The following is a 17,726-nucleotide window of genomic DNA, read 5'->3' as shown; positions in this document are numbered from 1 at the left end:
CGTCATGAAGCATAATAGTGTAGCGAACATGATGTTGGGGCCAAATCCAAAACATTGGCAGGCTACAAATTGAGACCACAAATAGCTACCGAACATTAGATCTATCTTGCGTATAAGCAAGCAGTTAGCCATTGTGTACCACATATTAACTAGCTGGAACATTGTGTGGCATGTCTCAAAAGAGTCTTAGGGAATATAATGAACTGCAGAGGGATTCATACAAACCCACTACAACAAGAAAAACTATGCAATCATTTGCTAACTCAGTCAGTTGCTGACAGGCAAGCAAAATACAGTATGGCTCAAACAAACAAGCAAATAAAATATGCCTCGGAGAAACAAGCAATTAAACTACTGTGTGTATGCGAATAGTTTAAGATTGTGAGCCTCGTATAAACTAGATTGTGAGCCTCATGTAGTACTAGTTGGTTAATGGACTTCAGAGCTGCAGGCACACTTTGCCAGAGAAATGAAGTGGTAAGATATTTAATTACGTCATCTAATAGTTATACAAGTATACTACATCAGGCAGCACAGTTTGGGCATCTCATTAATTGCAAGACAAACAAAGAAATTTAATTATGCCTCTAACAAACAAGCAATTGAAGTATTATTGTGTTGGCAGCATGCATACATGCATCCCTCAATAACATCCTTGGTCTGGCTACATTTTAATCAATCGATGTCTCTTCTATATGGAATAAGTAATGTAACATCATTTGGCTTCTGTGAAGTATCTCGACCAGTATGTACTCAAGATCCTAGTAATTATAGGGAGACTAATGAAGTGAACATGCGTTTGGTTATGCCATGTATGACATCAAGATCTCTACCATAGCAGGAAGGAGTTACTCCTTCTGTTCACCATTATAAGATGTCTTGGATATTTAAATATAGACTACATCCATACTGAAATGAGTGAATAGACACATTAAAATATGTCTACATACATCTAATTTAGAAAAAAGTTAAAACATCTTATAATAGTGAGCAGAGGGAGTATTAATCAATTGCATTGACTGGGTTATAGGTGGAGAACCCTAGGCAAGCACAATGGCGGGCAAGTGGGATGTCCTAGTAATTAAAATGTAGTGACTTACCATAACTGGTTGTATAGGTGATACGTCTACAACATATCTATAATTTATAAAATATTCATGCTGTTATATTATCATTCTTGAATGTTTTACAATTATTTTATAGCAACTTTATATCATTTTTTGGGACTAAACTATTGACATAGTGCGCAGTGCCAATTGCTGTTTTTTGCTTGTTTTCACATCGCAGAAAATCAATACCAAACGGAGTCCAAACACAGCGAAACTTTTTGAAGAATTTTTATGGACCAGGAGACACAACTTGGGACAAAGAAGTACTAGAGGGTGTCCCGAGGGGGGCACAACCCACCTGGGCGCGCCTGAGGGCCCAGGCGTGCCCTAGTGGGTTGTGCCCACCTCAGTGGCCTCCCGCATTGCCTATTCGCCCTATAAATTCCCAAATATTCCAAAACCCCTAGGAGAGTCGATAGATCAGAAGTTCCGTCGCTGCAAGACTCTGTAGCCATTAAAAACCAATCTAGACCCCCTTCTGGCACTTCGCCGGAGGGGGAAATCATCACTGGTGGCCATCTTCATCATCCCGGCGTCCACCATGATGAGGAGGGAGTAGTCCACCCTTGGGGTTGAGGGTTTGTACCAGTAGCTATGTGTTTAATCTCTCTCTCTCGTGTTCTTGAGATGTCATGATCTTGATGTATCGCGGGCTTTGTTAATATAGTTGGATCATATGGTATTTTCCCCCTCTATCTTGTTGTGAATCGAGTTTTCCCTTTGAGATTTCATTTTATTGAATTGAATACTTTTATGGATTTGAGAGAACTTGATGTATCCCTACTACAAGATGCTACTAACGCGACACTACGATCAGAGACCATTTTACGAAACTATGTGCGATGCATTAATCACAAACGGTGATGTAAAAACCCATCAAAAAAGATGCAAAACATTTGCGATGAAGGATACATCAAACACGGTTCAGATTTTAGTTGTGTGTGCGATGCGGGGCATACGGTTTAGTTCAACTAACTGTTTGTGATGAGGAAGAAGAACAGAAACGGGCAGCCAGATGAAGGCGTGTGCGGTATACTGCATATAGTTCACTCGATTAACTATTTGTGATGAGGCGGAACAACAAAAATGGGCAACCAGATGAAGGTGTGTGCAATTGCGGGCATATGCTTCAGAAGGATTAACTGTTTGCGATTAGGCAACACAACAGAAATGGTCAGCCAATTCAAAGGATCTGCGATTGACGGCATACACTTCACACGGATGAACTGTTTGTGATTAGCGACAACAAACAGAAACAATTCGATAGATCGACATGTGTGCGCTACACGGGCACACATTCTAATTAAAAGAAGCATGCGCGATGGTAATAACGAGCGTGCATGGTTGTTGGAACAAGACGTGTGCTGACATTGCCTATTGCGGTGTGCTACCTCAGCACGCGTTGGTTTTCCCTTGAAGAGGAAAGGGTGATGCAACAAAGTAGCGTAAGTATTTCCCTTAGTTTTGAGAACTAAGGTCTCAATCCAGTAGGAGATAACACGCAAGTCACCTAGTACCTGCACAAACAATCAAGAACCTTGCAACCAACGGGAAAAAGTGGTTGTCAATCCCTTCACAGTCACTCGCAAAAGTGAGATCTGATAAAGATAGTAAGATAAATATTTTTGGTATTTTTGTTTTATAGATTGGAAAGTAAAGATATCAAAATAGTAAACGAGATGCGATGTAAATAAAAAGAGATGCAATATAATAAGAAAGAGACCGGGGGGGGGCATAGATTTCACTAGTGGCTTCTCTCATGATAGCATGTATTACAGCGGGTGAACAAATTACTACCGAGCAATTGATAGAAGAGCGCATAGTTATGAGAATATCTAGGCAATGATCATGAATATAGGCATCACTTCCGTGTTAAGTAGACCGAAACGATTCTGCATCTACTACTATTACTCCACACATCGACCGCTATCCAGCATGCATCTAGAGTATTAAGTTCATAAGAATAGAGTAATGCATTAAGCAAGATGACATGATGTAGAGGGATAAACTCAAGCAATATGCTATAAACCCCATCTTTTTATCCTTGATGGCAACAATACAATATGTGGCTTGCTGCCCCTACTGTCACTGGGAAAGGACACCGCAAGATTGAACTCATAGCTAAGCACTTCTGCCATTGCAAGAAAGATCAATCTAGTAGGCCAAACTAAACCAATAATTCGAAGAGACTTGCAAAGATATCAAATCATGCATATAAGAATTCAGAGAAAAACCAAATTTTATTCATAGATAAACTTGATCATAAATCCACAATTCATCGGATCGCGGCAAACACACCACAAAAAGTATTACATCGAATAGATCTCCAAGGACATCGAGGAGAACTTTGTATTGAGAACCAAAGAGAGAGAAGAAGCCATCTAGGTAATAACTATGGACCTGAAGGTCTGTGGTAAACTTCTCACACATTATCGGAGAGGCTATGGTGTTGATGTAGAAGCCCTCCGTGATCGATTCCCCCTCCGGCAGATCGCCGAAAAGGGCCCCAAATTGGATCTCACGAGTACAGAAGGTTGAGGCGGATGGAAAAGTGGTTTCGTGGCTCCCCCGGATGTTTTTAGGGTATAAGAGTATATATAGGCAAAAGAAGTACGTCGGGGGAGCTCCGTGGGGCCCATGAGGTTGGGGGGTGCACCTACCCCCCTGGGCGCGCCCTCAGGCCTCATGGCCGCCTCGCGGACTTCCAGACTTCCACTCCAAGTCTCCTTTATTATGTTTGTTCTAAGAAAGATCCCCGCGAAGGTTTCGTTCTGTTTGGATTCCGTTTGATATTCGTTTTCTGCTAAACACTAAAATAGGCAAAAAAAAAACAGAAACTGGCACTGGGCCTTCGGTTAATAGGTTAGGTCCAAAAATAATATAAAAGAACGTATTAAATCCCATTAAACATCCAAAATAGATAATATAATAGCATGGAACAATAAAAAAATTATAGATACGTTGGAGACCTATCAAGCATCCCCAAGCTTAATTCCTGCTCGTCCTCGAGTAGGTAAATGATAAAAATATAATTTTTTATGTGGAATGCTACCTAACATAATTTTCAATGTAGTTTTCTTTATTGTGGCATGAATGTTCAGATCCGAAAGATTCAAGATAAAAGTTTAATATTGATATAAAAATAATAATACTTCAAGCATACTAACCAAGCAATTATGTCTTCTCAAAATAACATAGACAAATAAAGCTCATCCCTACAAAATCATATAGTTTGGCTATGCTTCAATTTCGTCACACAAAATGCTCCAATCATGCACAACCCCGATGACAAGCCAAACAATTGTTTCATACTTTACTATTCTGAAACTTCTTCAACTTTCACGCAATATATGAGCGCGAGCCATGGACATAGCACTATAGGTGGAATAGAATGGTGGTTGTGGAGAAGACAAAAAGGAGGAAGATAGTCTCACATCAACTAGGCGTATCAACGGGCTATGTATATGCCCATCAATAGATATCAATGTGAGTGAGTAAGGATTGCCATGCAACGGATGCACTAGAGATATAAGTGTATGAAAGTTCAACAAAAGTAACTAAGTGGGTGTGCATCCAACTTGCTTGCTCACGAAGACCTAGGGAAATTTGAGGAAGCCCATCATTGTAATATACAAGCCAAGTTCTATAATGAAAAATTCCCACTAGTATATGAAAGTGACAACATAAGAGACTCTCTATCATGAAGATCATGGTGCTACTTCGAAGCACCAGTGTGGAAAAAGGATAGTAACATTGTCCCTTCTCTCTTTTTCTCTCATTTTTTTGTTTGGGCCTTCTCCTTTCTTTTTTATGGCCTCTTTTTTTTAGTCCGGAGTCTCATCCCGACTTGTGGGGAATCATAGTTTCCATCATCCTTTTCCTCACATGGGACAATTCTCTAATAATGAAGATCATCACACTTTTATTTACTTACAACTCAATACTTAGAACTCAATATGACACTATGTAGATGCCTCCGGCGGTGTACTGGGATGTGCAATGAATCAAGAGTGACATGTATGAAAAATTATGAATGGTGGCCATGCCACAAATACGATGTCAACTACATGATCATGCAAGGTAATATGACTATGATGAAGCGTGTCATAATAAACAGAATGATGGAAAGTTGCATGGCAATATATCTCGGAATGGCTATGGAAATGCCATAATAGGTAGGTATGGTGGCTGTTTTGAGGAAGGTAAATGATGGGTTTATGGCACCGGCGAAAGCTGCGCGGCACAAGAGAGGCTAACAATGGTGGAAGGGTGAGAGTGCGTATAATCCATGGACTCAACATTAGTCATGAAGAACTCGCATACTTATTGCAAAAATCTACAATCATCAAAACCAATCACTACGCGCATGCTCCTAGGGGGATAGATTGGTAGGAAAAGACCATCGCTCGTCCCCGTCCACCAGTCATAAGGAAAGCAATCAAAGAAACACCTCATGCTTCAAATTAGTCACACAACGGTTACCATACGTGCATGCTACGGGACTTGCAAACCTCAACACAAGTATTTCTCAATTTCATAATTACTCAACTATCACGACTCTAATATCACCATCTTCATATCTCAAAACAATTATCAAGTATCAAATTTCTCATAGTATTCAATGCACTCTATATGAAAGTTTTCATTATACCCATCTTGAATGCCCATCAAATTAGGACTAATTTTATAACCAAAGAAAATTACCATGCTGTTCTAAAAGACTCTCAAAATAATATAAGTAAAGCATGAGAGATCAATAATTTCTATAAAATAAAACCACCACCATGCTCTAAAAAGATATAAGTAAAGCACTAGAGCAAAATTATCTAGCTCAAAAGATATAAGTGAAGCACATAGAGTATTCTAACAAATTCCGATTCGTGTGTGTCTCTCCCAAAAGGTGTGTACAACAAGGATGATTGTGGTAAACTAAAAATAAAAGACTCAAATCATGCAAGACGCTCCAAGAAAAACACATATCATGTGGTGAATAAAAATATACCCTCCAGTAAAGTTACCAATAGACGAAGGCGAAAGCGGGGATGGCTTCCGGGGCATCCCCAAGCTTAGGCTTTTGGTTGTCCTTGCATTTTACCTTGGGGTGCCTTGGGCATCCCCAAGCTTATTCTCTTGCCACTCCTTGCTCCAAAATCCATTAAATCTTTACCCGAAAACTTGAAAACTTCACAACACAAAACTTAACACAAAATCTAATGAGCTCCGTTAGTATAAGAAAACAAACCACCGCTTTAATGTACTGTAATTAACTCATTCTTCATTTATATTGGTGTTAAACCTACTGTATTCCAACTTCTCTATGGTTCATACCCTCCGATACTATCCATAGATTCATCAACATAAGTAAACAACACACGAAAAACAGAATCTGTCAAAACAAAACAGTCGGTAGCAATCTGGAGGTTTAGAATACTTCTGTAACTCCAAAAATTCTTAAAAAATAGGACGACCTAAATAATTTGTATATTGATTTACTGCAGTTGGAATTGCTATTTTATCGGTATCTGGTAAAAAATGAAAATTATTTTCCTTAGTGCATACTTTCTGTTTTTATCAGCAAGATCAAACAAAAATCACCCAAGAAGATCCTAAAGGCTTTACTTAGCACAAACACTAATTAAAACATAAAAACACAATCATAATAGAGGCTAGATAAATTATTTATTACTAAACAGGAACAAAAAGTAAAGAACAAAAATAAAATTGGGTTGCCCCTCAACAAGGCATAAAAATAAGAATAGATCTAGGTATTGTCATCTTTTCCCTTTTGGTGATAAAGAGAGACTTTCTTATCTAAAGCACTTATCTTCCTATTTTGCGAAAGCACGTGGCCATTAATGGTAGAAGAAAGATTAGGCACGCTACGAAAATTTGCATCTAAGCCAGCCTTCATTTCTTTGATAATTTCATTCTGATAAAAACATAGAAGAGAGGTGGATTCAACTTTTTCACTCATGGGGTGCCCAAATATAGCTTTCATTTTTTCGTATGTATCGATGACATCCCCCTCAAGAAAACCTTCTTCCAAAATAGAATCTAAAACTTGCTTGAAGGAAGAGGGTAAGCCATCATAAAATCTTTTTAACTATATCTCAATTTGATATTGGGGTACATAGCTGGCTCAAATCCTTAACATCCTATCCCAAGCATCTTTCAAAGATTCAGCAAGCAAATAACGAAAAATTCCGGCGTCATCTTCATGAAAATTATTTAAACTCTCATTGATAACCCCGGTAGGTATTTCCATATCATCATTATTTATGAGCTTAGAAATGTAGCAGTACACCCCACACGGGGTCAGGAAGGTTGTCTTCTCCACATCTTCTACTGCCATCTTGATCTGGTGATATCCTGAGAATGCATCCAGGAAGCATAGCAAATCACACTCGGCGGTGCAGTCGACAATCTGGACGATGCGCGGAAGCGGGAACGGATCTTGGGGGCAGGCCTTGTTGAGGTTGGTGAAGTCTACGAACATCTGCTCCTTCCCGCCTTTCTTGGGGACGACGACAGGGTTCGCCAGCCACTCGGGGTAACGAACCTCGCGAATGACACCCGCGGCCTCCAACTTGCGGGTTTCTTGGGCGATGAAAGCTTGCTTCTCCATGGACTGCCTCCTTGCCCTCTGCTTCATAGGGCGTACGTTGGGGCACACCTTCAGGTGGTGCTCTATTACCTTTCTTGGGACCCCTACTAGCTGATCGGGCTCCCAGACGAACACTTCCTTGTTTGCACGCAAAAACATCACTAGCGCCTCCTCCTGAGCGGGCTCGAGGTTGGCGCCTATGGTAAAGGTTGCCCCTGAGGACCCGTCCTCCTCGACCAACACTTGCTTGGTTTCTGCCTTGGCCTGAGTGAAGAACAACTTCTTCTTGGTTGGTACGGCTCCCTTGGCCTTGGAAGTATCCACGTCGGTGGGTCGTGCTGCCGCGACGGCCTTGTGGGTGAGCTTGAGCACCGCCAGGGCCTCCTTGGCGTCCCCCTTGATGGTGAGGACGCCCTGGCTCCCAGTCATCTTCATGAGATTGTAAGCAGGATGGGTTGCTGCCATGAATTGGGCCAAAGCTGGGTACCCGAGGATGGCGTTGTATGGAAGGCCAATGCGGGCAATGTCGAAGTCGATGAGCTCGGTGCGGTAGTTTTCACGCGTGCTGAAGGTCACGGGGAGGCGGATCTGCCCCAGGGAGTGGGTGAGGCCCCCTGCAACTCCCGAGAAGGGCTTGCTGGGGCGGAATCGCTCGAACGGTACATGAAGGAGGCCGAAGGCCTCGACAGAGAGCACATTGAGGCTGACGCCGCCGTCGACGAGCGTCTTGGTGATGGATACGTGGAAGATGGTGGGTGCGCACAGCATCGGAAGCGCACCCGAACCGACGGTGGAGGTGGGATGGTCCTCCGAGTTGAAGGTGAGGTTGGCCTTAGGCGAGGCCCAACCAGGCGGAGCCCCAGGGCGCTTGGAAGCGACACAGATCTGGCGAAGGTACGGCTTGATGTGCCGATCTGAGGGTGGTGCTTGTGAGCCGCCAAGAAGAGCTGCGATGACGGGGGCCGCTGGTTCCCCGAAGCATGTGACGAAGAGGTCGCGCAGCTCCTCCCAGGTGGCGACAGAAGACTCCGGCAAGTGGAGGAGCCAGGCATGCGGCGCGCCCGCAAGGGCCATTGGGAACCAGTTGGCCAACCTTGTCGTCGCCCCTGGCTTCTAGGACGGTCTCCTCGTATGCCAGCAGGAAAGCCGACGGGTCCGCCGCGCCATTGTAGCGTGGCGGCATCTCCGGCTTGAACTTGGGTGGCCACTGCACCCACCGCAAGGTGGGGGCGGGGGCTCCGAGCCCCCGAGCACCGCCGTGTGCACTGGTAGATCCCGCTGGAGGGGCGTCCGCCATGGGAGCGGGCGCGAAGATGGTGGAGCGCGAGCCGACGGAAGGAAGACTCCGACGAACCCCTACCTGGCGTGCCAAATGTCGGATCACGGGTTCCCGGCAAAACCCTTAAGGTTCAAACACTGAGGTGCGTGCGAAGATCTCCCCCCTATCGATTCGCGTCCTTTCTTAGCCTGGATATCACGAACTAACTCGACGAACTTGCAACACAAGGGACACAAGATTTATACTGGTTCGGGCCACTGTTGTGGTGTAATACCCTACTCCAGTGTGGTGGTGGTGGATTGCCTCTTGGGCTGAAGATGAACAGTACAAGGGGAAGAACAGCCTCCTGAGGTTGAGGTGTTCTTGTGCTTGGTGCATTTGTGTGGCTGGGGATGACCTAGTTCCTCTCTCCCTGCCTATGGTGGTGGCTAGTCCTATTTATAGAGGCCCTGATCCTCTCCCAAAATATTGAGCGGGAAGGGAGTCAACAACGTCCAATTTGAAAGGGGACAACTAGTACAAGCTATCCTGACAAAAGGTGGTCTTCGCCCGCCAAAGGTTCTGGTGGTGACGCCGTCTTGGGCTCCATGGTGACCTCTGTCTTGCCGTCCTTCTGGTCTTGGTCTCGTTGCACCAATATGGAAACCTTTGCTTGATGACTCGGTACTCCGCGCTTGCGCTTTGCCCCCTTAGCACTAAAGAGGAAACAAGGACGCTGCGCGCGTTGGCGCTCGCCTGGTCTCGATCGTCATGGCTTACGTCACGAGAACCTCGCGAGGTTTGCCCGACCTCTAACTCTCCGCCCCTCATGAGCCAGCCTGGCGAGGCCGCTCCTGAGGAGGTTTCATGTCGTCCACCTCGCGAGGCTTGGCCCCTCACGAGGGTCTTGATTCCTTGTTGTTGAGGATGGGCCGTACAGGCCTGCCAGCAAAGCCACGCCTTGGGCCGCGGGCAGGCAAGTCTGGGGACCCCCATTCCCAGAACACCGACAGTAGCCCCCGGGCCCAAGGTGCTCTCGGGCTTGGCTTCGAGGCGAAGCCAAGTGCCAAGTGTGGAGCGCTGCGGGCCCCAACAGCCTGTGGCCTCGGTCGACGCGTGGCGGTTTATTGGACGTCGGCGTCTCCGCTTCCCCACGCTGCCACGACAACTGCCCGACGTGACAAGTCCCTGCGACATGCAAGGAAGACCATCATTACCTGTGATCGTGGGGGGGCACTGGTTGGCATTCTCCTGGTATAAATGGGAGGGGAGCGGAGCCCCCGTCGCCTATCTTTCCTCTGCCCCTCCTGCTTCTTCTTCTTCCTTGCTCTTCTCCTACCACCAATGGCGCCTTCAAGGAGGTTCACCGCCGCGGAGAAGGGGAAGGACCCCCGCGAGGGGCCCGACTCTCTGCAATCACACCGCAACCCCCGCCGCGGCTCCGCGCGACCATGGTGGTGCTGCTTCACGTGGCAGGGGTCGCTCCGGTTGTGGTGGTCCCGTCGATGAGGGGAGGCGTGCCATGGTTGCGCGACCTCCTCAGCCACGCTTCCACTTGGCGGCGATGCTACCGGAGTTCATCGTCTGGTCGGAGAACCCGGCCGACAACTGGCTTCAGCCCCCGCGCTTCCTCGCCGACGAGCTGCCGGCCTCTGGCTGCAGGCGGATGGCTGCTGCAGCAGGGCTTCCTGGGTTGCGGTCGAGGTCTCCGCCGCGGGCAATGTAGCTCTGGCCCACGGTTGGCAGACGTTCGCCTGCGTGCGCGGCCTGGGCAGGCGGTGCACCCTTCACTTCAAGTACGACGGTGATGCGACCCTCTATGTGAGGGTGTTCGGGGAAGATGGTCGTCGCGTCGGGTGCTGCCCCGAGGTGAACGACGGTGAGGAGGTGCTTGGCCTTGGCGACGGCCGCGATGAGGATGGGGGCGAACCCGCCCTTGGCGCCGACCGCGTCTCGTCCGGCTATGGCAGTTCTTCTCCCAGCGACAGCTGCGGCAACAACCAGCCGCCACGCAACCGTGCCCGCTTCAAAGATGGTGGCATGTCATCTCGTCACCATGCCTCCGTGAAGCACGAGGAGGGGTCCGGCTGAGCTCAGGCGGGCGTTGGGGCCTGCGCCCGTGGACCGCTGTAGGCACCGCTTCTATTTTGTTCTTCTTTTCCTTCCTGCATTAGAAAGAAACCAGAATGTGCCTCGGAGGGGCGTGTATCGAACTATGATTTCAATCGTTATGCTATGTTTGTCGTTCCTGTGCCGTGTCATAACATTACCGTTTTATGTAGGGATAACTTAGCTCGACTTGTTTTGAGTGACCACCTCCTCACAAGGCGCTCGCTTCCTAGTGCTTGTCGAGGCCTCCTTGACCTGATATGCGCTTAGGAACTGCAAAAAATTCGTAAGAGGTTTATTGCTCACCCGGGGTTTGGTTATAGGCGTCGCTGGCCTTGACTCAGTGCTTCGCGTCGCGATGCCCGTGGGGCACGGACCGGGAGAGGTGCGCCAGCTTGTGGGCTCGAACGAGGGTGCCTCGCGAAAATACAGAAGGAGGAAGCTCACAAAGGTACCTGTCCAGCCCCCTCACGAGGGACGCGAGGGAGAGTTTAGGTCGGCCAAAGAGGCGAAGGCAGAAACAGAGGCAGAAAACGATAAAACAGAACCAGCAATAGACACTAGAAAGCAAACTTCGATTAAAGGAGGGGCGAGCCAACTTCAGAAAGCAAATAAAAAGCCGTGTCCGACACCTAGTCTAGTCTTCGACGTCTTCTCACCAGCGCGGAGCTAAGTGCTGCCACTCGGCGTGGGAGGGAGCCCCCGAGGCCCTAGGGCGGCTCTCCTGAGGCTCTGAGGCATATACAGCCCCACTTATTATTACGTGAGAGTGTCACGGGCGGCGTTTCTTCATAGGCACCGGGCCTTGCTTCACAGGCACTGGGCCTTCTTCACAGGCACTGGGCCTTTCTTCATAGGCACCAGGCCTTCTTCACAGGAACCGGGCCTTTCTTCATGGGTAGAACTTCTAGAGGTGTTGGATGTTCTAGGCGTTCTGGACAGGTACCCCGTCCAGTGTCTCCAGGCGCGCGGCGCCAGGCCTGGAGACGTGGGCGACCCTGAACGGCCCCTCCCACATAGGTGAGAGCTTATGCAGCCCCTCCCTAGAGAGCACCCGCCTCAGGACGAGGTCACCAACCTCAAGAGTCCTGGAGCGGACGCTGTGGAAGTGGTATCGCCGCAGCGCCTGCTGGTATCTTGCCGCCCGTAGTGCAGCTTCACGGTGTCGCTCCTCATGAGCCAGCCTGGCGAGGCCGCCCCTGAGGAGGTTTCGTGTCATCTACCTCGCGAGGCTTGGCCCCTCCCGAGGGTCTTGATTCCTTGTTGTTGAAGATGGGACGTACAAGCCTGCCAACAAAGCCACGCCGTGGGCCGCAGGCAGGCAAGTCTGGGGACCCCCATTCCCAGAACGCCTACTAAAGGGTGTTCGAAAATCGTTTTAGAGCGGAGGAGAAGAAAACAAGAGGCGGGTGGCAAAAAAATGTAATGCGAGGGAGAAGATTTTATGATGGGTACTTGGTATGTCTTGACTTGAGCGTAGATCTCCCCGACAACGGCGCCAGAAATCCTTCTTGCTACCTCTTGAGCATGCCTTGGTTTTCCCTTGGTAAGAATTTCCCTTAGTTTGAGAACCAAGGTATCAATCCAGTAGGAGATAACACGCAAGTCACCTAGTACCTGCACAAACAATCAAGAACCTTGCAACCAACGCGAAAACAGGGTTTTCAATCCCTTCACGGCCACTCGCAGACGGGAAGCTGCTCCGGTAGGGTGGATGACGGTGTCGATGAAGTGGACCTGAGGCCATGGACAGGGGCATTGCTGAAGCGGGTCCAGGGATGGACGGTGGTTTCGAGGAAGCGGTTGTGGTGCGGTGTGGGAAGGCGCCGGTGTAGATGCGCTGCGGTGGGCGAGAGCACCGACAAAGAAAATCTAGCGTGGTGGACAATGCTAGCACTGAATGGTATGTGGTACAATGGTGCATGAGAAGTCTATGGTTTCTAGGGGAGGTGGGAGGGGTAGATTCTATTCCCGAAGAAGATCTGACACAATGTACAATGTTGGTAGTGAATAGGCTCTGGTACACCGGTGGAGTGAATAGGCTCTGGTACACCGGTGGATTAGCAGTCTAGGGTTTTGAGAGGGGGTAGAATCACCAATGAAGCACAGACAGCATGATGTTAGTGAAGGAAATATGCCCTAGAGGCAATAATAAAGTTATTATTTATTTCCTCATAATCATGATAAATGTTTATTATTCATGCTAGAATGGTATTAACCGGAAACATAATACATGTGTGAATACATAGACAAACGAAGTGTCACTAGTATGCCTCTACTTGACTAGCTCGTTAATCAAAGATGGTTATGTTTCCTAACCATGAACAATGAGTTGTTATTTGATTAACGAGGTCACATCATTAGTAGAATGATCTGATTGACATGACCCATTTCATTAGCTTAGCACCCGATCGTTTAGTATGTTGCTATTGCTTTCTTCATAACTTATACATGTTCCTATGACTATGAGATTATGCAACTCCCGTTTACCGGAGGAACACTTTGGGTACTACCAAACGTCACAACGTAACTGGGTGATTATAAAGGAGTACTACAGGTGTCTCCAATGGTCGATGTTGGGTTGGCGTATTTCGAGATTAGGATTTGTCACTCCGATTGTCGGAGAGGTATCTCTGGGCCCTCTCGGTAATACACATCACATAAGCCTTGCAAGCATTACAACTAATATGTTAGTTGTGAGATGATGTATTACGAAACGAGTAAAGAGACTTGCCGGTAACGAGATTGAACTAGGTATTGGATACCGACGATCGAATCTCGGGCAAGTAACATACCGATGACAAAGGGAACAACGTATGTTGTTATGCGGTCTGACCGATAAAGATCTTCGTAGAATATGTAGGAGCCAATATGGGCATCCAGGTCCCACTATTGGTTATTGACCGGAGACGTGTCTCGGTCATGTCTACATTGTTCTCGAACCGTAGGGTCCGCACGCTTAAGGTTTCGATGACAGTTATATTATGAGTTTATGAGTTTTGATGTACCGAAGGAGTTCGGAGTCCCGGATGAGATCGGGGACATGACGAGGAGTCTCGAAATGGTCGAGACGTAAAGATCGATATATTGGACGACTATATTCGGAGTTCGGAAAGGTTCCGAGTCATTCGGGTATTTATCGGAGTACCGGAGAGTTACGGGAATTCGCCGGGGAGAAGTATTGGGCCTTATTGGGCCCTGCGGGAAAGAGAGAGGGGCTGCCTAGGGCAGGCCGCGCGCCCCCCCAAGGCCTAGTCCGAATTGGACTAGGGGGAGGGGCCGCACCCCCTCCTTCCTTCCCTTCTCTCTTCCCCTTCCTAGTCTCCTACTCCTACTACATGGAAGGATTCCTAGTTGGACTAGGAAAGGGGGAATCCTACTCCCGGTGGGAGTAGGACTCCCCTATGGCGCGCCTCCTCCCTAGGCCGGCCTCCTCCTCCCTCCCTCCTTTATATACGGGGGCAGAGGGGCACCCTAGACACACAAGTTGACACAAGTTGATCCACGTGATCGATTCCTTAGCCGTGTGCGGTGCCCCCTGCCACCATATTCCTCGATAATACTGTAGCGGAGTTTAGGCGAAGCCCTGCTGCTGTAGTTCATCAAGATCGTCACCACGCCGTCGTGCTGACGGAACTCTTCCCCGACACTTTGCTGGATCGGAGTCCGGGGATCGTCATCGAGCTGAACGTGTGCTCGAACTCGGAGGTGCCGTAGTTTCGGTGCTTGATCGGTTGGATCGTGAAGATGTACGACTACTTCCTCTACGTCGTGTCATCGCTTCCGCAGTCGGTCTGCGTTGGGTACGTAGACAACACTCTCCCCTCGTTGCTATGCATCACATGATCTTGCGTGTGCGTAGGAAATTTTTTGAAATTACTACGAAACCCAACAGTGGCATCCGAGCCTAGGTTATTGATGTTGATGTTATATGCACGAGTAGAACACAAGTAAGTTGTGGACGATACAAGTCATACTGCCTACCAGCATGTCATACTTTGGTTCGGCGGTATTGTTGGACGAGACGACCCGGACCAACCTTACGCGTACGCTTACGCGAGACCGGTTCCCTCGACGTGCTTTGCACAGAGATGGCTTGCGGGCGACTGCCTCTCCAACTTTAGTTGAACTAAGTATGGCTACGCCCGGTCCTTGCGAAGGTTAAAACGGAGTCTATTTGACAAACTATCGTTGTGGTTTTGATGCGTAGGTGAGATTGGTTCTTACTTAAGCCCGTAGCAGCCACGTAAAAACATGCAACAACAAAGTAGAGGACGTCTAACTTGTTTTTGCAGGGCATGTTGTGATGTTATATGGTCAAGGCATGATGCTGAATTTTATTGTATGAGATGATCATGTTTTGTAACCAAGTTATCGGCAACTGGCAGGAGCCATATGGTTGTCGCTTTATTGTATGCAATGCAATCGCGATGTAATGCTTTACTTTATTACTAAACGGTAGTGATAGTCGTGGAAGCATAAGATTGGCGAGACGACAACGATGCTACGATGGAGATCAAGGTGTCGCGCCGGTGACGATGGTGATCATGACGGTGCTTCAGAGATGGAGATCACAAGCACAAGATGATGATGGCCATATCATATCACTTATATTGATTGCATGTGATGTTTATCTTTTTATGCATCTTATCTTGCTTTGATTGACGGTAGCATTATAAGATGATCTCTCACTAAGTGTTCTCCCTGAGTATGCACCGTTGCCAAAGTTCGTCGTGCCCAGACACCACGTGATGATCGGGTGTGATAAGCTCTACGTCCATCTACAACGGGTGCAAGCCAGTTTTTGCACACGCAGAATACTCAGGTTAAACTTGACGAGCCTAGCATATGCAGATATGGCCTCGGAACACGGAGACCGAAAGGTCGAGCGTGAATCATATAGTAGATATGATCAACATAACGATGTTCACCATTGAAAACTACTCCATCTCACGTGATGATCGGTCATGGTTTAGTTGATTTGGATCACGTGATTACTTAGAGGATTAGAGAGATGTCTATCTAAGTGGGAGTTCTTAAATAATATGATTAATTGAACTTAAATTTATCATGAACTTAGTCCTGGTAGTATTTTGCAAATTATAGATCAATAGCTCGCGTTGTTGCTTCCCTATGTTTATTTTGATATGTTCCTAGAGAAAATTGTGTTGAAAGATGTTAGTAGCAATGATGCGGATTGGATCCGTGATCTGAGGTTTATCCTCATTGCTGCACAGAAAAATTATGTCCTTGATGCACCGCTAGGTGACAGACCTATTGCAGGAGCAGATGCAAACGTTATGAACGTTTGGCTAGCTCAATATGATGACTACTTGATAGTTTAAGTGCACCATGCTTAACGGCTTAGAATCGGGACTTCAAAGATGTTTTGAACATCATGGACCATATGAGATGTTCCAGTATTTGAAGTTAGTATTTCAAGCAAATACCCGAGTTGAGAGATATGAAATCTCCAACAAGTTCTATAGCTAAAAGATGGAGGAGAATCGCTCAACTAGTGAGCATGTGCTCAGATTGTCTGAGTACTTCAATCGCTTGAATCAAGTGGGAGTTAATCTTCCAGATAAGATAGTGATTGACAGAATTCTCTAGTCACCATCACTATGTTACTGAACTTCGTGATGAACTATAGTATGCAAGGGATGACGAAAATGATTCCCGAGCTCTTCGTGATATTGAAATCGACGAAGGTAAAAATCAAGAAAGAGCATCAAGTGTTGATGATTGACAAGACCACTAGTTTCAAGAAAAGGGCAGAGGGAAGAAGGGGAACTTCAAGAAGAACATCAAGCAAGTTGCTGCTCAAAGTGAAGAAGCCCAAGTCTGGTCCTAAGCCTGAGACTAAGTGCTTCTACTGCAAAGGGACTGGTCACCGGAAACGGAATCACCCCAAGTGATTGGCGGATAAGAAGGATGGCAAAGTGAACATAAGTATATTTGATATACATGTTATTGATGTGTACTTTACTAGTGTTTATAGCAACCCCTCAGTATTTGATACTAGTTCAGTTGCTAAGATTAGTAACTTGAAACGGGAGTTGCAGAATAAACAGAGACTAGTTAAGGGTGAAGTGACGATGTGTGTTGGAAGTAGTTCCAAGATTGATATGATCATCATCGCACACTCCCCTATACTTTCGGGATTAGTGTTGAACCTGAATAAGTGTTATTTGGTGTTTGCGTTGAGCATGAATATGATTTGATCATGTTTATTGTAATACGGTTATTCATTTAAGTAAGAGAATAAATTGTTGTTCTATTTACATGAATAAAACCTTATATGGTTACACACCCAATGAAAATAGTTCATTGGATCTCGATCGTAGTGATACACATAATCATAATATTGAAACCAAAAGATGCAAAGTTAATAATGATAGTGCAGCTTATTTGTAGCACTGCCGTTTAGGTCATATTGGTGTAAAGCGCATGAAGAAACTCCATGCTGATGGGATTTTGGAATCACTTGATTATGAATCACTTGATGCTTGCGAACCATGCCTCATGGGCAAGATGAATAAGACTCCGTTCTCCGGAGCGAGCAACTGACTTATTGGAAATAATACATACTGATGTATGCGGTCCGATGAGTGTTAAGGCTCACGACAAGTATCGTTATTTTCTG

Source organism: Triticum aestivum, chromosome 5A, assembly GCF_018294505.1.
Source record: "Triticum aestivum cultivar Chinese Spring chromosome 5A, IWGSC CS RefSeq v2.1, whole genome shotgun sequence".
Lineage (NCBI taxonomy): Eukaryota > Viridiplantae > Streptophyta > Magnoliopsida > Poales > Poaceae > Triticum > Triticum aestivum.
The sequence above is the reverse complement of the archived record's forward strand: the minus strand, read 5'-3'. Positions refer to the sequence as shown.